At 40.3% G+C, this 27,775-nt stretch overlaps 1 long non-coding RNA gene across 1 annotated transcript in view; it reads left to right on the forward strand.

Moving 5' to 3' along the window:
- LOC106505345 overlaps positions 1 to 27,362 on the forward strand; it is a 213,692-nt gene extending 186,330 nt beyond the window's left edge. Inside the window, exon 4 of the long non-coding RNA XR_002336750.1 lies at positions 26,805 to 27,362. This is a non-coding gene — a long non-coding RNA (uncharacterized LOC106505345). The remainder of the gene's footprint in view (positions 1 to 26,804) is intronic.

Raw genomic sequence — 27,775 nt, forward strand, 5'->3', positions numbered from 1 at the left:
ATACGTACTACTTGAAATGACTTGTATAATGGGAATCATTTCATATGGCAAATATGTTTGCTTTTATTAAAAGTGAACAAATCAATAGTATGAGTATAGAGAGTGGCAAAAAGAGAAAAGCGGAGTTCCCGTCGTGGCGCAGTGGTTAACGAATCCGACTAGGAACCATGAGGTTGCGGGTTCGGTCCCTGCCCTTGCTCAGTGGGTTAACGATCCGGCGTTGCCGTGAGCTGTGGTGTAGGTTGCAGACGCGGCTCGGATCCCGCGTTGCTGTGGCTCTGGTGTAGGCCGGTGGCTACAGCTCCGATTCAACCCCTAGCCTGGGAACCTCCATATGCCGCGGGAGCGGCCCAAGAAATAGCAACAATAACAACAACAACAACCAAAAAGACAAAAAGACAAAAAAAAAAAAAAAAAAAAAAAAAAAAAAGAGAAAAGCTTTCAAAGCTGCAGCAAAACTTGTGCGTAGATTCTAAAGATGCTAATAAATAGAATGAGGCATGTGGTAGACATGAAATTGGATTGGATTCAAGATAAAAAGACATGCGTCAGAGAACTGAATGGCAGCTTAGATCTTCAGTGGAATCTATAGATAGGGAACTTGGTATCTCAGCTATATGGAACTCAAGTGGATCCCACAGGAATTCCTCAGTGGTCACGAAGGAGATAGAGGGGTCAGGTGGGCAGAACTCTTCACCAGAAATGCTACCAGAATAGAAACTTTCTGCCAGTTCTGCTTTGTTTTATGGCTGCCATTTCTCCTCTGTCAGTTGATGATCTCTCTCTTCGTCCCCTGTGATTCTGAGTGCTTAACATCTTATGCTCTTTGTTCTTAAACTCAGAACCACAGGGTCAAGATAATCCTTCTAACTTCTAATTGCATATAAAATATTATTCTCAGCAATTTTACTCCAATAGTCACTTGCATTAAGCATATCATATTAAACCTCTTCTATTCTTTGTCTCAAAAGCTTTCAATTGAATAGAAAATGTTCCACAAATGCTACTTGTGCAGTACTTTCAAATATCGAATAGATTGTTTATAGGCATGGAATCCACCTGTCTGACCTTCTGTTTCCAACTCCTCTGTAGGCAAGTGCTTATTTTGTGCCTATCTGCAGAAACCATACTTTCTCCAGTGATTCAAGCTGCTGTGAAGATCAGTGGCTCTTGTCTTTAATCACAAAGTGGTTAGCCTGAAGCCATTCGTAGTTTTCTTCTATGCTTCTATCTTTAGCTCAACCAATCCTCTTCCCCCCCAGGAACCCCCAGTATCCCCCACGCCCCAAATTGGGTTGGCTTCCCTCTTGTGAGGATGGCTAAGTGAGGATAGGTCTCACCATGTGCTTCCACTCATTGCTCCCAGAGGACCCCAATGAGGCTCCCGTATCCATCCCAGAAGACCAGTTAGCTGCTGCTGTCTTGTGAAGTGGATAGCAGATTTTATGGTTTTAATTAAACTCATTGCAGATTTTGTTTTTCTTCTCCATTGACACTGGGGCCTCTGGCCTTGATTCTTCTTCCATTAATGCTACTGATTCTAACATCACTTTGCTGCTTTGCTACCACCAGGGTCCCACAGCTAATGCCACCAATGGAAAGAGAGCTCAAACTGCGAAGTTCTAACAGTTGGGCCTTAATGTCATGGTCTCTTGAAATCAATTATTTCCAAAGGACATTAAACTAATTCCCTGTCAGTTTGTCCCACAGGCTTCCGAGGCTTTTCTTAATTGAGTCTAAATGGTTGCCAGAAAGTGGTTGTGTCTTAGACCAGTCCTTTTCTCATGTGAAGTTCCTGACTTCCTGGGTGACCCTCCCTGTCTTTAATATAGACCAAACTTTCTTCCCAGATGGTCAGCATAAGCTCAACAATCCTTGTTTACGGCACCACCAGCTACTCAGCCCTCCCCACACATAAGCCGTCTTACAGCAATCATCGATATTCTCATCTTGGTGGAAAGATGGTGGAAAACACTAGAATCCCGAGATCTTGAATTGTTTTCCATGTGTTTAAGCTGCCACAGGCTTAAAGGGAGGTGTATAGAAAGGGATGCTTCCAGTTGAATGCACACTCTCTTTAAACACTTGAGGATTTCCAAACTTGGCTATTAGACTTCTGACCTTAGTGCATGCAAGGGACTGAAACAAGTATAGGAAACAAGGGCTTTATTTTCCCCTAATTTGACCCCTTTTTCTGAGTTTTTCATCCTAATCTTAGCAAAACATATCTATGTTCAGAGAGTGACAGAGAAAAAGATAAATCCAATGACATGACCTTGTGCACCTTACACCCAGTAGGCATGCGTCACGATGCTCAGGACAAGAATAGGTGCTGTGGGTGCGGTGTGGAGCGTGGGTGAGGTATAGAGCAGCGGACTGCTTCTCTTCCATAGATGGATGGAGATTCGGGGGTCCTAAGGCACGAATAGAGCCTTAGCTTTTGTCCTCAGGAAAATGCCTTCCTGCTTTCCAGCAACTTTGCCTTTTATTTCGGAGAGCCAACAAATATCTCAAAATAATAAAAATGAAGCTCACTCACAGACTTCTCACTGAGAATTTTTGCCCTGGTGGTTAGCACGTGTGACTAACAATAAGATGTGTCAGTTCTCTGCTCCTGGTTCTCTCATCAGCATAAACCGACACAGCAGTTTGCCCTGAAACGCCATCCAGCTAGAGTTGCTAGGGTCCCACTAAATCCATCATTTCAATAGAAGATGTGATTAGAGTTGTATGGTGGAGTTAACAGTGTTTTAATGGACTTTAAGGGACATAGGGAATTTCCATAACAGAAATGTCTAGGATACATCAGTTCAACTCTGTCTATTTGAAAATCACGGCATCCTGAAGGTAAGAAAAACAAATGCCACAGGAAGGGATCTTTGCCACTAGGCTCAGGTTGAAGGTGCACTGGGTACAGAGGACCCAGCATTGAATCCAGCTACTACTTATGATTTGAATTCTATTAAAATTCCTTTCTGGGCCTCTTTCTTCTCAAATATGAGGACAAAAACTCTTAGCCCATAGAGTTGCTGTAGTGACCAAACAAAATAATATCCCTGGTATGCCAGACACACTCCATGACTGGCTAGATGAATGTAGTATAAGAGCTTACACTGTTGCTCATCCTTTTTGTGCACTTGGTACATAATGCAGTTGCTGTAAAGCACAGGAGATATACCTTCGGAATATTTAAAGATCTTCATCTCATAATTGTAGGGTCACCATGTAATACCGGGAGGTGACAGAGATACAGGTTAATTATTTATTATGTGTGTATATATGTGTGTGTGAGAGAGGGACCTTTACTGCAAGATCCCTTATATCTTTTGGGAAAAATAATTAGAATTTGTAAGAGAAATATGGGCCACACAAGCTGTATAAAGACAGTCTTGGTTGTTCCATCAGGCACCACCTTTTCTAAATCCTCAATAGCATGAAAGTTGTCAGAAACCTGCCAGTATCCAGTTAACCAAATTAGTTAAGGCACCGGACACTCATTTCACAATAGCCATCACTCGGGGATTCCTAAGTCTCCTTTAACAAGTAAAACAGACCCTTTGAAAAGATTATCCATCCTGTTTCTCCAGAAACACATTCATTGATGCTAATGAAAGTCAATCTTCTCAGAATATTTCTACAAAAGACACATCTACTGTTCCTGAAAAGTATCTAAATCAGCATATCCCTGACTCGGTTCTTTTGAACACTAGTCACGATGAGAATTTAACAAATATACACAGTGCAAGTCAAATTGTGGCAGTTTGAGAAATGCTAGGTTATAAAATTAGATAGGACATCTTGGGCTTGCTAATATGTTCGTTTGTGTTGTGGTGGGTGGGGTGCCATTTCATAAAACTTACTTGGGTGGGAGGAGACATCAGCCACGATTGGCTCTCCTCTTATTTCTCACCAAGTCTTTTAAGTAAAGGTACAATGTCCTTTGTTTACAGTCAGAGGCAGCCCAGCAGAGTGATTGAGAGCCCAGACCAGCCTCGCGGGGCAGCTCTGAACACCAAAAAGAGAGAGAGTTTACAGAGCTCTTACAGTGGTGCCTGGCACACAACAAATGCTAGGTTGGCTGTAGTCTTCTGTATAAAGAGACATGACATGAAGAAAATCTTTGTGTAAAATAGTTGTTAAGCACAATGTTCCCTTTTCCTTGGGCTCGTTAAGCGGACTTAAATCTTTACGGAGAGTTTTAGGATTGCCCGTTTCATTACATCTCAGGTTAGAAAAAGAAATATAAAAGGGAAAGGCAAATAAATTCTAGGTATGTCTTGGAAAAATGATGGATTTATGGCATATTTAGGCAGGCAAGAGTGAATATACACGCACGGATGGGATTTGAGCAACCGCACTTCCACGGGCAAGTTCTAAGTGGAGACATGAGTTAGGCAATATTGTTATAACTATTTTAAAGGTGAGCAGTTTGAAAAAGACTGAAGTTAGGTAATCTGTCTGAGCACACACTTTAAATGTTTGGCAAAGCTGAGACTTGAACATGGGTGTCTTTGTTCTGGAATTCACCTTCTAATCATGATATTTTTTTCTTAATGTTGTAGCAACATCTCAATAACTGGTTTTAACTGTTCAGGTTGACAAGGAAGATCTCTTTGATGCAAATGAAATAATGCCCTAAAGACTCTGAAATCTAGAATTCTTTTTTTTTTTGTTTTGTCCTCCTTATACATCTTTCTTCCCCCTAAATAACAATAATTCTCTGCAGCTGGTCATGAAAATTCAAGTCTAGACTTTAAAATGCATATTTGAGCCTGACACACATGTTTTGCAGCAAAATTGTGTAATAGAGTAATTGGAATGTAGATTATAAACTGCTGTTTGTCACATTTAATTGATATTTTGGTTGTTTCCCCATTTGTGGGTGTGAGGGCAAAGCTGTGGTATTCTTGGGTGTTCTGAGTATTTCCCGAAACTGTCGAAGGATGTGGCTAGTGAGAGCTATTTTTGGAGGTGCTGAAATGATCTCAATGGGAAGATATCCGAGGCGTTAGCTGTTAAAGAAATGCATGAAATGACATTTGTTCACTTGACTGCTGTTCCTCACGCTGAAAGAGAGCTGAGATAAGAAGGTAACTGTCACATGCATTTTTTGGTACATAAGTGAGCACTCAGACTGTGCAAAATTGATATGGGGGAACAAGGAAGTGGACTTTTACTCTCTCAGCTCTTCTGATTTGTCAGTGAGAACAAGGGCCGACTTGATAGAAAGAGGGGAGGCACAGTGTTGCATTTTACTCACCTGCACACTCTCCCGTGGTAGGTGTACCCTGCCTGAGGACCTGAGGTTTAATCTCTTTTCTGGTGATTCCTAATGTTCTCTCTCCATCCCTCATCAGTTCCCTGCGTTCACATCTCCAGCCACCTGCTCTGTATGGTGTATCCATCTCTATGTGGATGCTGTGAAATTACCTCTGCCTTAGCTTCTCTGAAGCTTCTCGTTGACTTCTCCCTGCACTCCCAAAGACTCCTCCTTCCCCAGTCTGGTGCGTGTCCGTGACTGATGTCACGATGCCAGAATCACAGGGCATCTCCTTTATGTCCCTTTCTTAAGGGTAACATCGCAATGATGAGAAAATACTGATTGAATAGTAATACCGCCTGCACAATACAGCAGAATCCATTCTCGTCTCACCATTTCTGCCACTCCTACCCTAATCCAAACCATCGCCATCCAACCACAAGGTCTCACCTAGACTTTCACATCACACCCAACTGAGCCTCCTTGCTTCTGCTCAACTACTTGAGACTTGAAAGCTATTCCCACAACAGCCAAGATGTTACACAGCTTCTGGAGATAACAGAATAAATAAAAGGCCATAGGTGTGATCCACATTCTGTTTTGACCGTTAATCCATCAGAGTAACGTAACTTATGAGAAAAGAGTTCAAGGGGACAGGCAGAATTGTCCTGGAAAGATGCCTCTCCCACGTGGCGAGCACAGTGAACCTAGTTAATTGGGTTCAGGGCCTTAAAAACACACTGGAAAAAAAGGACGCAGACGAGGGTGTGTTTACCCCTAGCTCTAGGGTAGGGGCTTCCTGACTGTTCACGGTGGTCACCATCAGCATGACGGCAGCATGACCACGCATGCTGTACACTCACTTTATCGCGGAAAATAAATGAATGAGAACCAAGAACTGGATCCACCACCCTTTGGAGGGCTGGAGTTGCACCATCCTGATTGTCAAGGGACAGTCAGGACAAGGAGGGCCATAGGTCAGGGGAAGACATGTTCTGTCAAGAGTCAAGGGCAAGGTGAATGTGGAGTTCCCGTTGTGGCACAATAGCAACAAGTCTGACTAGTATCCATGAGGATGCTGGTTCGATCCCTGGCCTCACTCAGTGGGTTAAGGATTCTGTGTCGCCGTGAGCTGTGGTGTAGGTCGCAGACAAGGCTTGGATCTTGTATTGCTGTGGCCGTGGTGTAGGCCGGAGGATGCAGCTCCAATTTGACTCCTAGCCTGGGAACCTCCATGTGCCGTGAGTGCGGCCCTAAAAAAAAGACAAAAAAAAGAAAAAAGAAAAAAAAAAGAAATCAAGGGCAAGGTGGAGATCTCGAGTCTGCAGAGACACAGGAAGGATGGCATTTGATCTTTTCATGGATGAGTTAAAGTTTTATGTATGGAACCTAGCAGGCGCAATATTGTTTTCTTTATGCAACACTTTTCTTTGAACTCTTGTAATCTGTGTATAAAAATGAAACCGGAATTCTTCCCAGATTGTGAGGTACTTTGCAAAGTGCAGAATAGAAACAAAGCAAGATCACTGCTAGCAGGAAGAGAGCGGTGAGCCTGTGGCTTTACATGCTCTGCTCTTCCTGCCGACACTGGAAAATAGACGCACTAAAGGTTAGGTGTAATCTGGGGCTGTAGACCAAGATATGAGACCAGATAGACTTTGAGGAAAATACAGATCATTTTAGTGACTGAAGCATATTGTCTAAATAAATATGCCTTTACTTAAGAATTTAGCAAGGTGATGATGGCTGTGGTATTCAGATTAGATTAGAGATTTTCCAATTCTGGGATTTACTTGGAGCCATGACTGAGGGGTGTTTATTTTTATTTTTCTCTTTTAAAAATTGGAATTTTTTTTTCTAATTCATTTTTCCAATGTGGAGGTTTTGAATGGAAGTAAGGGGCTAACCATAGGCATTAAGGTTCAGTTTTCTGTGTTATGTTCTCTGAATCAGATACACACCTGAATGATCACTCCTCTCTCTGTCAACAGAGAAAAAGGTGGCAGGGAGCAGAGTGAACAAAATTATAGGAAAGGGGGAAAATGGTCTTCATTGCCACATGTCAAAGAAGTATTGGCTCAGGTACAGTATTTATCACTCGAGGTGTATGATTCCAAAAGCGCATTTATATGCTATCATCAGTTAAGTGGGCTGAGCCATTCTTCATCCGATTAAAAATGAAGGTATAAAAAGTGCAGGCTGACACCATGTTATACCGGATTATAGTCTTTTATCAAAGATTAGCAGGCTCTGTTCTATTATCTAGCAGGCCCGAGTTCTCCCAATCCATTGCCTTTGCACAGGAGAATGACAAAATTCAAATTTCAAATGCAGCCAGCGAATGAATAAAGAGTGGCGATGACTCAGCCTGGAGAAAATATGACTGTTGGAGTATTACCGTAAAACAAGCCTCCCTGTTCAATCTGTCAACACAAACAACCAGAACGTGGGGAAGGGCCGGGTGCAGAAGAGGAATCTAAATGAATTTGGAGTTCTCAATCTTTCAACTGGTTACAGCAAAAAAAGAGAAAACCTTTGTGAAGACGAAAGAGCTTTCTTCTATATTTAAATTTATAGGCCTGACTTAATTTTCATCTGCGAATTGAGATAGGAGATTGCAATAATAAATGGCAGCCTTTAGAAACCACTTGGTCAGACATTAAAGAATAGGTTTAGATTGCAACTATATCTGGTCAAGTCTCTGATGGGTCACCTATTGATTATCGAAAAGAAATCCCTTGTTTGACATACAATCTATCTATTTACTCTTGAACTGCTTTTTTTTAAAGGTCTGGGTTTTCTAAATATTAAGCCTATGGAAACAAAACAGAAGGAGAATTCTGGAATGAAATACACAGCCTACTCTTTTTTGTGTGTGCTTCAAAGAAGAATATAGCCATGATTTGAGCAATTGTGACCGGGAACTGCCTGCTTTGATGATAAATGACTAAGTTAGTGGTCTTTGTACTTAATAAACAAAGATTGAGGTCTTGAAAGATCCGACAGAGTATATGCTTTGAGATTCTCTTATTGTAGTAAAGACGTGTGTTTAAAACAGTCTTAGTCTGGCGTTGCCACAATGGCGGTGTAGGTCGCAGCTGTGGCTCGGATCTGATCCCTGGCCAGAAACTCCCTATGACGTGTGGCAGCCAAAAAAAGACAAAAAAAAAAAAACAAACAAACGATCCTTACAACAGAAACTTTAATGTAAGTGGCCAATACATTGATCAGCTACTGAAAACACAATTTGGTATTTAAAGCTACGTGCTCCATGTTTGAATTCTACCCTACATCTTAAGGGATAGAATGAATTTGAAAGGCAGAATTCGGATCAGTTATTTATTGTACTATATCAACCACTTCTTTATGGACCCAGTCACCAAACTATAAAATAGTTTGAAGTGGCAAGGATGACAGCTGCCATCATTAGAGGTTACAGGCTCTCACCCGTGGGTATCTACTGCATTAACGATCTTCTACCAACAGGGAACCTATGCCGCTTACACAGTGAGGTCGTCTAATACTGCTGTTTTTACAGCTTGTCTGTATTCAGATCAATAAGGCGTCCTTTCTAGTTCATGGGGAAGCTCCAATACCCAAAGTAGAAGAACTGCATTTAAGAAATGGAAGCTTTTCCACAGGGCACCTGATTTTGGAGGGGTCCACTTGGACAAAGACCTTCACTCTCATGTTGCTTGGTGTGAATATTTGGGGTCCTACCATCATGACATTATGGTAAACCCTCCTTTTGGTGGGAGAAGAGAGGACAATTCCACTGACTTTGCATGATTAACTTGAAGTCAGGTCATAAATCTTCAGATAATAGCTATAATCACACCTCCAGAACTGCCAAATAAACTTCTTTGTCACTGCTTTTTGTGGGAAATTTGCATTTGAAATATATGTTTTTGGCCATGAATATTTTTTTTCAAGAAGCTATGTCTCATATTTCAGAATGTGTGTATATTTGCACTTATCTTTTTAATGTTGATCAGTAGAAATTTGTAAATTTTTATCAAAGGTATTATACATTGGAATAGGTTTATTTTCCAGGTAATTTTCTAGTTACTGTTGCTCTGAAATTGATTTTCTTATAATATTTCATTCTTCCTTTCGTTATTATTGCTAAAGTTTCTACTATTTAAAAGTGTGGCTCTGGGGAGCTCCCCTTGTGGGTCCGCAGTAGCAAACTTGACTAGTATCCATGAGGACGCGGGTTTGATCCCTGGCCTCGCTCAGTGGGTCAAGGATCTGGCGTTGCCATGAACTGTGGTGTAGGTCATAGATGTGGCTTGGATGGATCCAGCATTGCTGTGGCTGTGGTGTAGGCCAGCAGTGGTAGCTCTGATCTGACCCCTAGCTTGGGAACTTCCATATGCCTCAGGTGCAGCCCTAAAAAAAATAAAAATAAAAAATGGGGTTTTGGTCTTATAAACCTGATCAGTTTCATTAAACTAATTCTCTTGAGTTTTGAACATTGACAGTCATATCACTGAATAGTGATTCTGTCATTTTATTTTTGTATTTCTTTTTATTGTATTATTCCATTGGCTAGGATAGATAGTATAATGATGCATGATAGTAGTAGTATATTTCCGGATATTCTTGCTTTTTTTTTCCCTTGAATGTAATGGCATGTATCAAAATTTCACAACTAATTTTTTTTTTTAGCTAATGCCATTTATCAGGTTAATGACTACCATGTCTAATCCTACTCTAACTTTTTATTATGAGTGTTTTAATTTTATAAAACACATTTTGCATGTATTAGGATGACCTTTTTTTTGTCTATTAATGGCAAATACTGTGTTCTCCAATTTTCTAGAATGAAATTACTTATATTTCTTGGATATGACTACTTGGTTAGAATACAGTTTTTAAACCACTCTACTGAATTAAATATACAGTTGACCCTTGAACAAGATGGGACTTAAGGGCACTGACAGCCACCTGGTAGAAAATCTTCAAACTGCTATCCCCCTCAAAAACAAAAGAATTGATCAGTGACTCACCTAGGGGCTGGAAGCGGAAACTGTTCTTTAGATTCCAAATGTTGTGATCTCAGGGCAAAAACTTCCCTCTACACTTGGTTAATTTAAAGATCTGTAAATCGAAAACAGATACTATATTTGTTGGAAGAAATCTGCCTATGACTCCACCCACGCAGTTCAAGTCTGTTGTTCAAAGGCAATTCTCCTTTCTTTGGTGTTAGAAGGCTTTTGAAATAAGTTAGAGAATCCTAATTTTTTAATTTTTCAAGAAGAAAATGCATAGGATCAGAGAAGAGTTTTGTATAAGATTGGTATTCCTGTTCTGTGAAAATTTAAAAGTGTGTGCCTAAAGTGTGTGCCTCTACTTTCCATATGTTTGAGAGGGAAGTAAGTTATTTACAAGTGAGTTTCTTTACTAGGGATGCACGTGTGTGTGTGTGTGTGTGTGTGTGTGTGTGTGTGTGTAGATTAACTTTCCTACTGTACGCACTTTTCTAGTCACTTTAGACTTATACATACCTTGCAATTAAAATTTCTCCAAATGATTTGGGTCATTCTTTTCCTTAGGAGATAAAATCCTCTTTTTTATTTTCGCTATTTTTTCCCTTTGTCTATACTTAACTAAGTTTTTAAATGTATGTGTACGACGATTTTTCATTTTGTTGGTGTCTTTTTTGGTTTTTTGCTTATATTCATTTCTTATTTTGTATATTTTATTTCATGTAGTTTGTTATTCGCATTTTTCTTCATTTTATTTAAATTTACTGTAATTTTTCTTACTCTCCAAGCTAGATATCAACATAATTATTTTTAGTGTTTCTTATTTTATAACAAAAACATTTAAGGCAATAATCTTCATTAAGTACAGCTGAAGCTGTATTTTACCAGTTTAGTTTTATCTAAACTATCTTTTGCTATGATTTAGTTCTAAGTGTTTTGTAGTCTTCCTTATGACATTATTCTTTGACCTATGCAGTACGAACCATGATTTTGGCATTGTTTGTTTCTAAATGTTTGGTGGGTTAAACATTTTTATTTATTTATTACCCAAGAGGTTATACATGCACCAGATAAGTTTTAAAAAGTACGCAAAGAAATACTATGAAAATGTGTCTTTCTTCCTTCTGCCTAACTCGCCACACCCCTCCCTGGATGCCTTCACTCTTCTTGGGTGTCTTTTCAGATGCTTTTCCACAATTCCAAGCCTTACACATGTATTCTTTTTCAACACAAAAAGAGACATGATATGTGATTTAATTTTCATTTAACAGTACATCTAGAGAAGCCTTATTCTGTATGCAGCTCTAAGGCATTCTACTACATGGTTGTGGCATAATTTATTTAACTTGTCCCATATTTGTAGGCATCTAAGTGCTTTTATTACAACACACAATGGCTATCCTTATGCGTACAATACTTTGTAAATGTGTGGGATAAATGCCCAGGAAAATGAATTGCTGAGATACAAAATATATGCTTTGATTTTTGAGAGTTATTGTCAAATTACCTTGCATGGAGGTTATAAATATGTATTATCCTATGAACAGTGTGTGTATATATATATATGTGTGTGTGTCTATTTTTTTTTTGCCTTTTCTTGGGCTGTACCCTCAGCATTTGGAGGCTGCAGGCTAGGGGTCCAATCGGAGCTGCAGCCGCCGGCCTATGCCAGAGCCACAGCAACACAGGATCCAAGCTGCGTCTGCAACCTACACCACAGCTCACGGCAATGCTGGATCCCTAACCCACTGAGTGAGGCCAAAGATCGAACCTGCAACCTCAATTTCCTAGTCGAATTGTTAACCACTGAGCCACGACGGGAACTCCAACAGTGTATATTTTTAAGGATTCTTTCTTTTTTTCATGTACACTGTACACTGACCTTTGTTTTTCTTGGTGGTGTTTTGCTTTGTCCTTCTGATTTACAAAAATGCTTACATATTAAGAAAAATTTTCCTGCTGCCTGGGACTTCATAAAACTTTCTGTAATGAATCTTAAAATACGTATACATTAAAATTTATCAGTGTTTTGTGTTTTTTGTATTTGGTTTCATACCTAGACATGACATGCCCGCTCAAAAATTTTAAACCAGTCTACCCCCAGTGCTTTCTTTTTGTACTTTCCTTTTTATTACCAGTTGTTTCAAGCATTAATCCATCTGGATTTATTTTAATGGAAGATGTAAAGTAAATTTCCAAATTGTTATGTTCCTTCAGATGACTACCTAATTTTCCCATTTGTTGAAAAATGCATCTTCCCCATTGACTGGACATTACCTTTATTATATTCTGAATTTCGGCCTCTCTTCAAACCCTCTGGTTTTTGGACAACCCTACCATTTGCTTCCACGATCTTAGATGTTTTGACTCTCCTTCAAGACAAGGAAAACCTCAGGCCTCTAGACATAAATCTTTGCTTATCTCTCCTGTTATGAACAAAATACCTTTCATTCTTTCCTGATCAACCTAGAGAAAAACACATTTGATTAACTGCTTCATCTAATTCTTCTGTCACAGATGGAATAGATATAGTAATAAATACAAGTGGAATAATTGTGCTTAAAAACACATGCTCCTCATAAAAATGGTATCTTGTAAATTATTGGTGTTAAAAGTGGTTGTAAAGTAAGATGGTTTAAATTGTATGATATTTAATCAAATATAATCGTGTGACCCCTCTCCCTTTGTCTGATGCAGTCAAATCATAATATTTAAACTGTGAACCACTGTGTAAGACTCAGGGGTCTATGGAGAAGATTTTGTGGAGTTTGCAGCCATGACTGGGTGCCTGATTAGCACCTGTGCATCAATTAGAGCTCCTATGTATGCATCTGTTGTACTGAATGAACTTTTTATAAGACGTTATTTGAAAGAAATTTCCAATACTAACAAACTTTGAAGATACTGAAGTGGACTACATTTTTCCTTTGATGAAGACTATAATTTGCATACTCTTTAAGATATTTAAATTAGATTCAGATTAGGCTTCAATCCGTGGAAAATCCATCTGTAATAATTCTATGGTTCGTTATATGGTATTTCTGCCACAATCTTATGATATCCTCTATAAACCTCTTTCTTGGTCCATGTTCTCCAGAGAAACAGAATCAATAGGATATAATATATAGGTATTATTAGGAATTGGCTCATGTGATTATGAAGACTGACAAGTCCCTAGACTTGGAATCAGCAAGCTGGAGACCCAGGAGAGTGGATGGGTCTGAGGGGTGGCAGGCTCATGACACAGGAAGAGCCAGTGTTTCATTTCCAGTCTAGAGGCAAGAAAAAGCCAGTGTCCCAGTTTGAAGGTGGTCAGGCAGTGATTCCCTCCTACATGGGGGAGGGTCAGCCTTGCTAGGGGACAGCCATCTGCTCCACTCAGTCTATAGACTTAAATGTTAATCTCAGTTCTCTAGTGGCTCGGTGGGTTAAGGGTCCCACATTGTCACTGTAGTGGCTGGGTCACTGCTGTGGCACAGTTTTGATCCCTGGCCCAGGAACTTCCACATGCTGTGGGTGCGGCCCAAAAAAAACATTAATCTCATCCAAAAACACCTTCACAGACACACTCAGAGTAATATTTGACCAAATATCTGGGCACCTCATGGCCCAATCAGTGGACACGTAAAGTTAATTAACATAATCTTCATCAATGAACTTATCATATTTTATATGCCTGGAATTCTATAAAGACAGACCAAGACTTTGGATCTATGTGTTTTTAGTAGCAAGCACTGTGTTTGATCTGAAATAAGCTTCAAAGATTCCTGAATAAACTAATCAGTTAATTGATACTGATAAAACACTATGTGTTGAATTAAGAATAGTATTTCATTTGGCAGGAATTTGAATTTCATTTTAATGGAAGATTCAGATGAATTCTTCTAGTTGGAGATATATTAGACCATGTTCTTATTTATTTATTATTATTATTATTTCTTTTTAGGGCTACATCTGCAGCATATGAAAGTTCCCAGGCTAGGGGTTGAATCAGAACTTCAGCTGCTGGCCTATGCCACAGCCACAGCAACATGGGATCTGAGCTGCACCTGTGACCTACAGCACAGCTCATGGCAATGCCAGATCTCCAGCCCACTGAGTGGGACCAGGGATAATACTGGAGTCCTCATGGATACTAGTCGGGTTCATTACGACTGAGCCACAATGGGAACTCCTATTAGACCATGTTTTTAATTAATTGAGAAGTGCTTTTTAGAATAAATAATTTGGTTGACTTCCTTATTACAGCTGGTCCTTGAATCCCTAAAATAATGAGTTATTCAACTACAGCACAATTGGAAAAGTATCTAGATCCCTCTGTAAAATTTCCCTAAGAGAAATGAAAACAACACACACACACACACACACATTTAGACATACTTATAGTGACTTTAGATTATATCTACTGGCCTGTCTTTTAGTGACTTCCAAAATTAATTTCATATGAATCTTTTCCTTTCTCCTTTTTATTTTCCCCCAGATACAGGCTCCACAAAGTGAAAGGGCATGCAGTTAAGGAGGACACCTTGTTTTAAGTGTCTGACTAGTAAATCCTTGGACCTCAGAAGGCTAATTGTAGAATTAGGAGGATTAAATAGTCTGTCCCCGACTCGGCATCGCCTCCTTCATCCAGTCCTTTCTGTCATGATCCTTAGGGTCATAATGTTAAGAATGAAAAACTTGAAAGGTAATGTCTCTGTACAAACAATCTGCGCTTTTTTCCTCTAAAACAGTGAGAAGCAATGCAAAGCTGATGAATATGGATCTCTTAAGTTGTGTAAATGTGTGCAACCTACTGGAAGATTTTCCTTAGATTTAACGTGGGGCTACCTCCTTCTCTATAAACTTTTGTTGATGTATTGGGAAATTAAATTTGGTCTTAAATTTTCTTCTGTGAATAATAAAACTGTCCTTGGAGACTTGATTCATAAGCAAATACTCCTTAGAAAAACATTACTTGAATTTGAAACATTTGTAAAACCATTGCTCTTTGGGACCACTGACCTCTGAATCCTCATAAATACCCTAAGGCCACAAATGTACCTAAGCATCACCTCAGCAGACTTCCATGGCTCCATTAGTTCATCAATCAATCTTATTTCTTACAGAATACCTGCTTCTTATATCCCAGGTATAGGCTTCTGGGGTTGGGATCTTCTTATTTTGTTATTTCAATCTGGTTCCCCAGTAACTGCACTCAAACGTCTTTTCTCAGTTCACATTTGTGCCTAGAACATCCACACACTGCAGGTGAGGCCAAAAACAAAACCCAAAAAACAAAAAAAACAAAACCCATTTGTGCCTGCACCCAGCTCCCCTTGGTCCAAGGGCCCACATCTGAGTATTCACATTCACTAACCCAAGGTCTTTTCATTTCCCAGTTTTCGTAGGAAGAAGTAAGTACCAAAGCAATTAGATGGAGACACAAATTGCAGTGCTTGGGTTGAATAAACTTCGGTTGGAGCTACCTAAGAAAGAGGCTTTAAATTTACATGCTTTAGAGATAACTGACAAGTCAAAGCAAGCAGTTTAAACAAGATCTCTAATAATATTGATTTTAAGGGAAGAATGGAGAGTTGGTAGAAAAATACTGTCATATATGTTGACCTAGAATTCTCTATTAATTAAATTATTTGGGGGCACCTTAGTCACTGTCCTTTTCCCAAAAAAGCAGAAGAAAAATCTGTTGATTAAGCAAACCAAGTTAATAAAACTTGTAAAAATAAGAAAAAAAACCATATTGATAGTCTTAGGGAGACTCAATGTAAAAATATTATGAAAGTGTATTTACTGATGCTTGAGTAACTGAGATAAGTGATATTTAACGCAGGTATTTCAGGGTGAGGAGCTCCTTAGGATTGGTCAAAGTTCATAATACAAGAGTTTTGATTTTGCAGGCATATCAAAGAGTTGAGAATCTTGAAGTGAGTTGGATGACTGAATTTAGGCTTGATAAGTGAGTAGTTTAGTTACTTCTTAGTCTTATCTTCTAGGAACAGGTAATTCCTGGAATGAGAAAATAAGCTATTTTTTTTTCTTTGCTTGATCTCATTAAAGGAAAGCATACTATTATTGTTAAATACAGGAACAGAAATTATTCTGGTTTAAGTTCTTGATCTTCAGTTGACTTATGATAGCATGTATTTTTTTTAAGAGAGAAATTAAAATAAATAAACTAAGGACAATTTTTTTTTAGCTATCTACTAGTATAACATCCACACCCAAACACATATTCGTAGACGCAAGAACTGCCATCCTTCATTTTTACCTATGATTTGAAAAGAAACATGAATGAACTCTGGTATCCCACTGGAGCTTGGCTTTCTCATTAGTTTCTAGATTATATTGTTTGATTAATTGTGTGACTCCAATGGTGGCATCCTATTTATTTTGGAAAACTTTCCAGGAAAAAGTTAAACATATTAAATTTCTCTTTAGTTTTAGTAAGATAAAGTGATCCAGAAATATCAAAGTATTTGAGTGTTTTAATCACCATCCCTGATGGGTGGTGGAACAACACATCCAGGTCTATCCAAAGGTCAGGCGACGGAAACAGTGAAAATAGTCACCTGGTGACGATCCTACGTTACGTCTCAGCCAAAAAAAATCGGGAAAGAAAGACTCAAGAAAACCCACTGTCTTTGTTTTTGCCTAGGATTTCACTTCGGGGACATTTTTCTTGGGGGAAAATCCCTGAAGAATCAATGCCGAACTTGCCATAAAATTCTCATCCCTGCCATGTCTAAAGAGCTTTGATTTTGGCAGAAAGTTTCCACCTGCCAAATCTCATGGTGCAAAAACCTCTCTGTGCTGGATGGGGAGCGATTTGTGAAGCGTGAGGGGCTGAAGCCTTCAGGGCCTGCCTCTTGGAAGCTGGAGAATGGAAAGTAGACAGCAGCCCTCTGACAGTTTGTTAGTGTTCCTTTGACTATTTTGGGTAGAGGAATGTGACGACAAAACCTGGGCGTAATGAGGACATAATCTTTCTCTCTTTAAAAAGATAATTATCTTGACGTTCCCGTTGTGGTGCATAAGAAATGAATCTTCCTAGCACCCATGGGGACACAGGTTCGATCCCTGACCTTGCTCCATTGGCTGAAGATCTGGCATCATTGCGGTGAGCTGTGGTGTAGGTTGCAGATGCATCTCGGATCCCACATTGCTGGGGCCATGGCAGAGGCCGGCAGCTGCAGCTCCAGTTCCACTCCCTAGCCAGGGCACTTCCCTATGTGGCAAGTGCAGCCCTAAAGAGATCAAAACACGTGCGCGCGCACACGCGCACACACACACACACACACACACACACACACACACACACACACCCACACCTGGAATGCCTTCCTAGACAATCTGGATCAGCCTGGATAGGAAGAAAAAAATTGAATTTCTTCCTACTCCCTTGAATTCCCCTCAGCTCAGTCTCTATGGGGCGGGCAGGTAAGAAAGATACAGCCTAAGGCCTACTGTGCTGTACATTTAAATGCAACTCTTCTCCAGGAGAAAGTCCTTACTTCAGAGCATTGCAAATATCTAGGGTGAAGAATTCGTATAATCTTTTGAGTTTTGTTTTTTTGTTTTTTTTTTGTCTTTTTGCTATTTCTTTGGGCCGCTCCCGCGGCATATGGAGGTTCCCAGGCTAGGGGTCGAATCGGAGCTGTAGCCGCCGGCCTACGCCAGAGCCACAGCAACGCGGGATCCGAGCCGCGTCTGCAACCTACACCACAGCTCACGGCAACGCCGGATCGTTAACCCACTGAGCAAGGGCAGGGACCGAACCCGCAACCTCATGGTTCCTAGTCGGATTCGTTAACCACTGCGCCACGATGGGAACTCCCATCTTTTGAGTTTTAATAGGTCACCACTATCTACTTTTATAAAACCCAGTGAAAACTTACTAGAATAAGAAAAGTGAAAGGAGCATACAAAACACAAGCCTGCATTTAAAAAACGATATAGATTGTGTTCACCGTACGCAAAATTACAAAAAAAAAATTTCAAAACTTCACCATACATGAAATAACTTAAAAATTTCAAAATATTTGTGCTTTCTGTGTTCATCTCACCACAGACCTAAACAGGACAGAACCCATCCGGGCTACATCTTGAGGAAAAGTGCTCGAAGTCATGGGTGTGTCTTAGCCATGAACGCTGATGTATTTGAAGAGTGAGGAGAAGATCTTTGCAAGCTTAGAATTCCATGGGGGAGAAGAAACACATTCCTTTGTTGAACCACGGGTCTTAGCTGACAAATCCCCTTATGTAGATGCTCTCCTTCCTCCTTGCATTTAATTCCCTTTTCTCAGAGCACTTATTCTTTTCTATGTTGCATTTGTAGTATTTTCTTTCAGTTTCTACAATGGAAGCTCCTTTCAAAGGAGAGCTGTGCCTAACTTGCATGCATTTCCTTCTTTACTCAGCCCAGCACCTTGCCTGTCGATCAATAAATACACTCAGTAATGCACCCGTCTTCATAAACATAGCAAAAAACACACAGCAACATGTTGTCTAAATCAAGTTACTGATAATCAAGTACAGCCAGCCCATTCTTCAATTGTAAAAGGCTCAAATTCTGCTAGCAATAAAATAATCAGTCACTACCCTAGTTATTATGGGATGAATTATGCCGCCTAAAAAATACATTGAACTCCTAACCTGTACCCATGAATGTGACCTTGTATGGAAACAGGGTCTTGGCAGATGTAATTAGTTAAGATGAGGTCATTAAGGTGGGCCCTAATGTAATATATCGGGTGTTCTCATAGAGAAGAGAAACAGACACAGAAGGCAGACAGCCATATGAAAACAGAGGCAGTGATTGGAGTCATCAGCCAACTAAAAGCTCACCTGGGACTGCCAGAAGCTGCAGGAGGCAAGGAAGGACCCTCTGCAGAGGGTTTCGAGGAACCATGACCCTGCCAATACTTTGATTTTGGACTTGTGGCCTCCGGAGATACGAGAGAAGAAATACCTGTTCCTTTAAGCCACCCAGTTTGTGGTACTTGGTTAAACGGCACAGGAAATCAATACATCAGGGAAATCTAAAAAAACTGGAGTGATGAATTCCATGTGGAACTTCCTCAAAATCTGGATGATGGACAGAAAACTTTAGGAGTGCAGTCCTGGCCTGAGGCTTTGCACCAGGAGCTCACTGGTTCTATGTCTAGAAAGGAGATGGGTACCACCTATCTAGCCAGCATCTGATTTTTAAAGCCCAACAACCTAGCTTAGTGAGGAAAATACCAGCTAAAGAAGTGGCTTGGCCCCCATTGCCTGGTGCAATAGAGGTACACATGAAGGAAAGACACTATTAACACTTTAAATGTGCCAACATGTCTCATGCTATTAGAATTCTTTTTTTTTTTCCTGAATATCACTAATTATTTCCTGTAAGAACTGTTACGCATTTGAAAAGAACTACCTAATTCTCAGCCCTTTCACTCTAACTGTAATTTTCTTCTACTGATTTGTTGTTCATGATAGTCTAAGGAAAATAAGAAAATATTATAAGATTTGAGTTCAACTACTTACCTAAATAATACCCAAATATAAGACTGCTTTCCAAGGGCATATAATAACTTGAAACTTGAAGATATATAGATCAATCCTGTATCGATTCAGTTTAAAAGCTTGTTAGGTGTGTATTAGCAGTAATGCATTAAGTGCAGAATGATGCATTTCAAATTTGCAGAATCAAGTACAGGAAATCATTAGCATCTGCCCAGTAAGTACAATATAATATTTATAAAATTTATAGAATCAAATATAGAAAGCTGGTACTATATAAATATTAATTCTCAATTCTAGATTTATTTAACTCTAATTAATTACAGGAAAAGATCTCAAGCTTATCATAAAAACTGGAAGCAAACATTAAGAAAACTTCAAGTGGAAACAAGAAGAGGTGGAGATGAATGAAGAGATTTAAAATAATATAATAGGAGTTTCCATTGTGGCTCGGTGACTACAAACCCGACTAGCATCTGTGAGGATGAGGGTTTGATCCCTGGCCTTGCTCAGTGGGTTAAAGGATTCATCGTTGCCCTGAACTGTGTTGGAGGTCACAGTGCGGCTTGGATCTGGCATTGCCGTGGCTGTGGTGTAGGCTGGACTATACAGGGCCACAGGACTATAGAGGGTCCCCTAGCCTCGGACCCTCCATATGCCACAGGTGTGGCCTAAAAAGTAAATAAAATAATTTAATAAAACACAGGCAATCTATTAAAGTATTAGTTGCCCTTAAAGGTGAAAAGAAGACCTTAAAACTGAACTCAAGAGCATAACTTTTAGATGCTATTATACCTGTAAAAGAAAAAAGTAGTTATCTGCAATATTTAAAGGTCAAGGATACATTCAGAAATAGGTCATCAGGAAAGAGTGGTGAGATGCCCTGAGTGCCTTGCCGAAGCCATCTCCATGTGACTGCCCTGCTCCCCTCTCCAGTGACAGTGATGGACAAGGAGCCCTGCCCGGTGGCTGGGATCCCTCAGGGACACAATCACTGAAGGTGCCACAACTTCTGGAGCAAGGTATAAGTATGTACATATAAGGCAGCAACAGAGAAGTCCAAGCAGTTCTAGGAAATTGTTTCTAGTGTGCAAAAGTCAAGTGAATCTAGTAACAAATTCTCCTGATAAATATGGGCACTTTTATGGAATAAAACTTGAAAGTCAAACATAAACTTTTAATCATGTAATTTTTCATCCTTCATGACAAAGCATTGGAATTTGAAAAATCCGTAAGGCCAGCACATTCCGAAACTAGGAGAAGAGTCCAGCAAAGGAAGACATGGTAACTTCACCAAGCCCATGAAACATGAGAGATTCTAACCTGGTTAATACTTGCCATGTGCAGGTGATTTCCTAAGTGTGCTGTATATACTGTTATAAAGTCATTTAATTTTTGAAATACCCCACAGAGTAGGCACCACCTTAGAAAGAGAGACTAAGGCACACAGGGGTTACCTGACTTGTCCAAGGCATCGCAGCTGGTCAGAGTTAGAGGTTGGGTACAAATCCAGCAGTCTGTCTCAAGATCAGTGGCCATTCTTTGTCATTACATACATTTTAAGATTCTGTCTTTTCAGCAAGCATTGCTGGGAAACCTGGACAGCTGCATGCAAATCAATGAAACTAGAACACACCCTCACACCATGCACCAAAATAAACTCAAAATGGCTTAAAGACTTAAATATGACAAGACACCATCAAACTCCCGGAAGAGTTCATAGGCAAAACATTCTCTGACATCAACCTTAGGAATATTTTCTCAGGTCCGTCCCCCAAAGCAACAGAAATAAAAGCAAAAATAAACCAATGGGACCTCATCAAACTGACAAGCTTTTGCACAGCAAAGGCAACCAAAAAGAAAACAAAAAGACAACTTACAGAATGGGAGAAAGTAGTTTCAAATGATGCAAATGACAAGGGCTTAATCTCTAGAATATACAAGCAACTTATACAACCCAACAGCAAAAAAGCCAACAATCCAATTGAAAAATGGGCAAAAGACCTGAATAGACATTTTTCCAAGGAAGAGATACAGATGGCCAACAAACACATGAAAAAATGCTCAACATCCCTGATTATTAGAGAAATGCAAATCAAAACTACCGCGAGATACTGCCTCACACCAGTCAGAATGACCATCATTGATAAGTCCACAAATAACAAATGCTGGAGGGGGTGTGGAGAAAAGGGAACCCTCCTGCACTGCTGGTGGGAATGTAAGCTGGCACAACCACTATGGAGAACAGTATGGAGGTACCTTAGAAAACTATACATGGAACTACCATATGACCCAGCAACTCCACTCTTGGGCATATATCCAGACCAAACTTTCCTTGAAAAAGACACATGAACCCACATGTTCTTTGCAGCTCTATTCACAATAGCCAAGGCATGGAATCAACCCAGATGTCGTTTGACAGATGATCGGATTAGGAAGATGTTGTATATATATACAATGGAATACTACTCAGACATAAAAAAGAATGACATAATGTCATTGGCAGCAACATGGATGGAACTAGAGACTCTCATATGAGTGAAGTAAGTCAGAAAGAGAAAGACAAATACCATATGATATCACTTATATCTGAAATCTAACATATGGCACAAATGAACCTTTCCACAGAAAAGAAAATCATGGACTGGCAGAATAGACTTGTGGTTGCCAAGGGGGAGGGAGAGGGAGTAGGATGAATGGGGTGCTTGGGGTTAATAGATACAGACTATTGTCTTTGGAATGGATTAGCAATGAGATTCTGCTGTGTAGCACTGGGAACTATGTCTAGTCACTTGTGATGGAGCATGATAATGTGAGAAAAAAGAATGTATACGTGTATGTGTAACTGGGTCACCATGCTGCACTGTAGAAAAAAAAATTGTATTGGGGAAATAACTATTAAAAAAAAGATTCCTTTGCAATTTCACTTGAATAAACATAGAACGGGCGAACATGTGTCTTACGTGACATGAAACAAGTTGAGAAGTAGGTAAATCTGTTAGTAGATATAATAGTATCCTTTGCTCCTTTATGCATTATGGAAGTTTTTGTTTTTTCCTTTTCTTATTTCAAGTCAGAACAGCAGGATACCTCTGGTTAACAACAGTGTTCAGTGCAATCATGCTGATTTCCATGACTCATATACTAGCTTTGAAATAATCAGCCCCAATAACGGGGACTGCAAAAATGTTCTATCATTAACAACATTCTGGAATAAGTATACAGCTTCCTATTGTGACAGTGCTTATTTTAAAAGCAAATTGGGATTAGCCTTTTCCCAGTATTAGATTTATTATTTAGAGCACAGACTAATTGCTCTTTTCATCATTATCTTCTGTTTACTTACTTATTTTTAAAGCCAAAGATAGGTCTTATGAACGTAGAAATATTGATGCGGTCTTTTTTCTTCTTTTTCTTTTTTTTTAGGGCTGCTCCACAGCATATGGAAGTTTCTAGGCTAGGGTTTGAATCAGAGCTGCAGCTACTGACCTACACCACAGCCACAGCAACCGGGATCTGAGTATTGAGTATTATCCAACCAAATCCAACAACATATCAAAAAAATTATACACCATGACCAGGTTGGGTTCATCCCAGGTTCACAAGGATGGTTCAACATAGGCAAATCAATCAGCATCATACACCACATTAACAAAAAAAAAGTAAAAAATCATATGATCATCTCAATAGACGCAGAAAAAGCATTTGACAAAGTCCAACATCCATTCATGATCAAGACCCTCGCCAAAGTGGGTATAGAGGGAACATTCCTGAATATAATCAAAGCCATTTATATATAATCAAAGCCATTTATGATAAACCCACAGCAAATATAATACTCAATGGGGAAAAACTGAAAGCCTTCCAGGATTTTAAATTTCTCCTTCTGGCTTAGTTTTCTTAACCATCAGCCCCTTGGCGTCAGGCTACTTTCTCTTTGTTTGTCCACCTTCCCATCATGGTGGGGAAGACAGGACAGCCACACACTCTGTCTGTCAATAAATATATATTGTAGGCGAGCAAAATATGCCACCAGAAAATGTGTCTCTTTGTTATGAGGATTCATTTAAACTGATTATTAAAAACAAAACCCAGAAGATTCAGGTTTTTTGTTTTTGTTTTTGTTTTCTGCATCTCTTCCTTAACTACCTAAAAGAATTTACATTGGAGTTTCTGTTGTGGCTCAGTGGGTTATGAACCCAACATAGTATCTATGAGGATGCAGTTTGATCCCTGGCCTACCCCATTTGGTTAAGGATCTGGGATTGCTGCAAGCTCTGGTGTAGGTCGCAGATGCAGCTTGGATCTGGTTTTGCTGTGGTTGTGGCATAGGCTTCAGCTGCAGCTCTGATTCGACCTCTAGTCCAGGAACTTCCATATGCTATAGCTATCACCATAAAAAAGAACAAAAAAAGAATTTAGATAAAGGGTCTGTTTGTGGAGTAGAGTTATCATCAGAAATATCTGAAAAAAATATGGGCTAGAGGTGGTGGACGAAATTTGGCAGGGCCTAGAATCAGACTCTGCTGTGTCCTCAGTCTCTGCCCCAATATCCTCTTTTGTCTTTAGCTGAAGATGGTGTTTAAAGGTGAGGATTTAGGCCATTTTGGTGAATTAATATTCCTAGGTCTCTTCCTTGTATATATTTGATTCTGTTTGATTTTCTCCTGTTAGTCTGTGTCATGTCAATTTTCTTCTTAGACCGGCCAGAAGAACCTAGAAGCATAGAGGCAAATATTTTTCTCCATAATAATATACGTCAGGTACATTTTAAGCACTAAGTTTACATCAGTGAAAAAAAAGTAGCCAAAAAAAAAAATCAGTGCATAGAAATCACATTTTAGTGAGGGAGGCCGAACTTAACAGAATAACTGAAAGTGTCAAGGGAGGCCAAGCCGTGGAGTGTGGTCAGTGCCCAAGAGAAAAGATGTGTTTATCAGTGACTTTGTTTGAAACACCCAGTGCATCCTGAACATGAAAAACAAAAGGCTTTAGTGGGTTTAGCATGTCTTTAATTCTCTGGAGTTGCACCGCTTTAACGTATGTATTTAATGCAGGACTACCTCTCCCCACAATTCTCAAGTCACATGCTAGGTGGAAAAACAGCAGGGAACAGGGCACAGAGCAAAAATTGGGGGCAGGGAGGATCAACTAGTGTGTCTTCCATGAGCAAACAGCTAACTTAGCAGGTGCAAGAGAAGAGGCCTCTGGTGACCTTTGGCGTATTTCTGCTTCTTGCCGTAAGTGCAGTGGACATGTTTCCGCAAGGACAGACTCACCTTGGCTCACAGCATCTCACTTAGAGTGTTACTTGTGTGTCCTTCTCCTTCTGCCCTGGCTTCTCTATCACAGTTTGGTCAGTTCTCAGCCAATCAGAGACAGGGACATCCAGGGGCTGGCATTTACACCTGCTCCTAGGAGGCCTTCGGGGCTGGCAGAACAGCCCACTGCCCACAGAGAGACGCTCTTTGGGCTTTTCCTCCTGTCCTGTGTAACCCTTCCATGCTCACTGCTTTCCTCATCTCAGGGTCTTCTTACAGGGAAGCCCGCAGGAAGGCAGCCAATTAGCCCAATTCTCTCCAGCAGGGGAGGATTCCAGGCAGAGGGAGGAGGAAGTAGCAGGAGCCCTGCTCTCAAGAACCAGGACCAAGGAGGCCAGTGCGCTGGGAAGGCGTGTGGACCCGAGGAGAAGAGATACCCCCCACGTCCCTTGCAGAGGAGCCTGTGGTCTCCAAAAACAAGCTCAGACGAATTCCCAGTGGCAAATGTTACACACCCTTAAATTGCTAGTAAATCTTGTGCCATGAAAAGGTGTAGATCAGAACATCTGGGTTCAGAGAGGAAATTAACCTCTTAATAGCCACACTTCAGTTTTATCTCAGCCCCCGACCCCCCCGCCCCAGCCCATGGTGACGTGCACTTTCTTTTTGTTTTGTTTTTTCTTTCAGTCTACTTTGAAATACTCTTCAGCCTTCCTATCGTGTCATCTCTTCTCTCCAGATTATATTCACCATTTTATCAATTTTGCCAACTAAAATGCTTTTCCACATTCTTATTGTTATGAGACATATTAAGCAATCTGCACTTTTTTTCCCCTTTTTTTCCCCATTTCTTAAAGCATGTAGCTCTGGCAGAGAGGGAGAGGCAGAGGGGGGTAGAGGGAGAGAGACTGAGCGAACTTCCCTTTACTTAAGTGTAATAAATTGTAAATATACATCACATAGGGAACATTGATAAATTTGCTTTATGGGAGTCTTCAAAGAGATACATTTAGGTTCAAAGAAGGAATTATAAAGCTAAGTGATCATAACAAGGTTTCTACTTTAGCGTCTCTAAAGTATTTTAGAGAATAAACTCACTAAAATTTTATATGCTTACAAAATTAGAGTGTATGAAGTTATGTAGTAATCATTCATGATTTCAGAACCTTTTCCATAGAAATGATATAGCATCTGCCACATATTTATGCACAAAGTCCTTCCAATACCCTTTGTTGAGTGGTTGTCTAGCATATAAGACAGGATGTCTGGGTATAAATTTGCATATCTGAAAAAGAAAGAAGAGGGAGTTCCTGTAGTGGCTCGGTGGTAACGAACCTGACTAGTATCCTTGAGGACGCAGGTTTGATCCCTGGCCTCACTCAGTGGGTTAAGGATCTGGTATTGCTGTGAGCTGTGGTGTAGGTCGCAGATGTGGCTCGGATCTGGCGGTGCTGTGGCTGTGGTGTAGGCTGGCAGCTGCAGCTCCGATTCGACCCCTAGCCTGGGAACTTCCATGTGCCGTGGGTGTGGCCCTAAAAAGACAAAGAAGAAAAAGAAGAAAGTGTTCAGGACCGTTAATAAAGAAGATGTTCGATGAATGTGGACTAAATGAGTCAAAGAGTGCTCACCAAGGATGCTTGCTGCTTTAAGTTCAGCTAAGTGCTCACACGTGTTCAGCCCTGTCAGGCCTGTCTTTGTGATGTTCCTGCTTTCTTCACAAAAGCTGCACTTAAATATTTTGCCATATTTTAAGCAGCAAACTCAATCCTGTTTCTTTTGCTTCAACAGACCGTCCTCTCCCCGGTTCCTGATGAAGGCCGTCTGCGTAGAACCTGCCTCTGGACTCAGGAAGCGCAAGCCTTTCCTTCCTTCTCGAATCGTAAGTGACCACAACGTCCTGTTTGCTTTGCAGCACCTAATACGTAAACTTTTATTATGGGAGTGTGTGATCGCAGGTTGTATTTTTAGTAGATTTATTGAATTGGTAAATATGTATTTAATGTCAACTATGTTTCAAGAAGACTCATCGCTGCCAAATGCACAGAAGTGAGAGAAATCAGATCACTTCCTGTACAGAGTTCGCATTCCAAGGGGGCTGGGAGACAACACAGAAGAAAGTGAAGAAAAACTCGAGATTATGTGAGCTAATGAGCTAAGAAGACGATAATTCAAGGGGTTTGAAGACTTGGAGGTGGCGGGGCGTGCATGGGGCTTGCTGATTTAATAAGGTAGTGAGGAAAAGGGCATCTGAGGGGAAAATGTTGGAGATCCTCAAAACCTTGAGTTCAAAGACTCTCCCCCCCCCTTTTTTTTTTGCTTTTTTAGGGTCGCACCCATGGCCTATGAACGTTCCCAGGCTAGGGCTTGAATCAGAGCTACAGCTGCTGGCCTCCACCGGAGCTACAGCAATGCAGGATCTGAGCCGTGTCTGCAACCTACACCACAGCTCACGGCAACACCGGATCCTCAGCCCACCGAGCAAGGCCAGGGATCCTAGTTGAATTCGGACTCCTTTCCATGGAGCCACGACGGGAACGCCCTCTGGTGCTTTTTTCTTAGTTTTATCCACAGCATTTTAGCAGAGTGCTGTGTCCTGTGACAATGTTCTGGACTGATTTGGAGGAGAGACCTGGAATCGTGAAGGGATATTTGAGGCAAGTGGAAGTGGTTAGATGCATATAGAGAATGAATGGGGAGGAAAAGAGAAAGTTTAAAAAATCCAAAGTGTCATTTTAGGGATTGCTGCATTTCCTTAATAT

Source organism: Sus scrofa, chromosome 11 (assembly GCF_000003025.6).
Source record: "Sus scrofa isolate TJ Tabasco breed Duroc chromosome 11, Sscrofa11.1, whole genome shotgun sequence".
In the NCBI taxonomy this organism is placed as follows: domain Eukaryota; kingdom Metazoa; phylum Chordata; class Mammalia; order Artiodactyla; family Suidae; genus Sus; species Sus scrofa.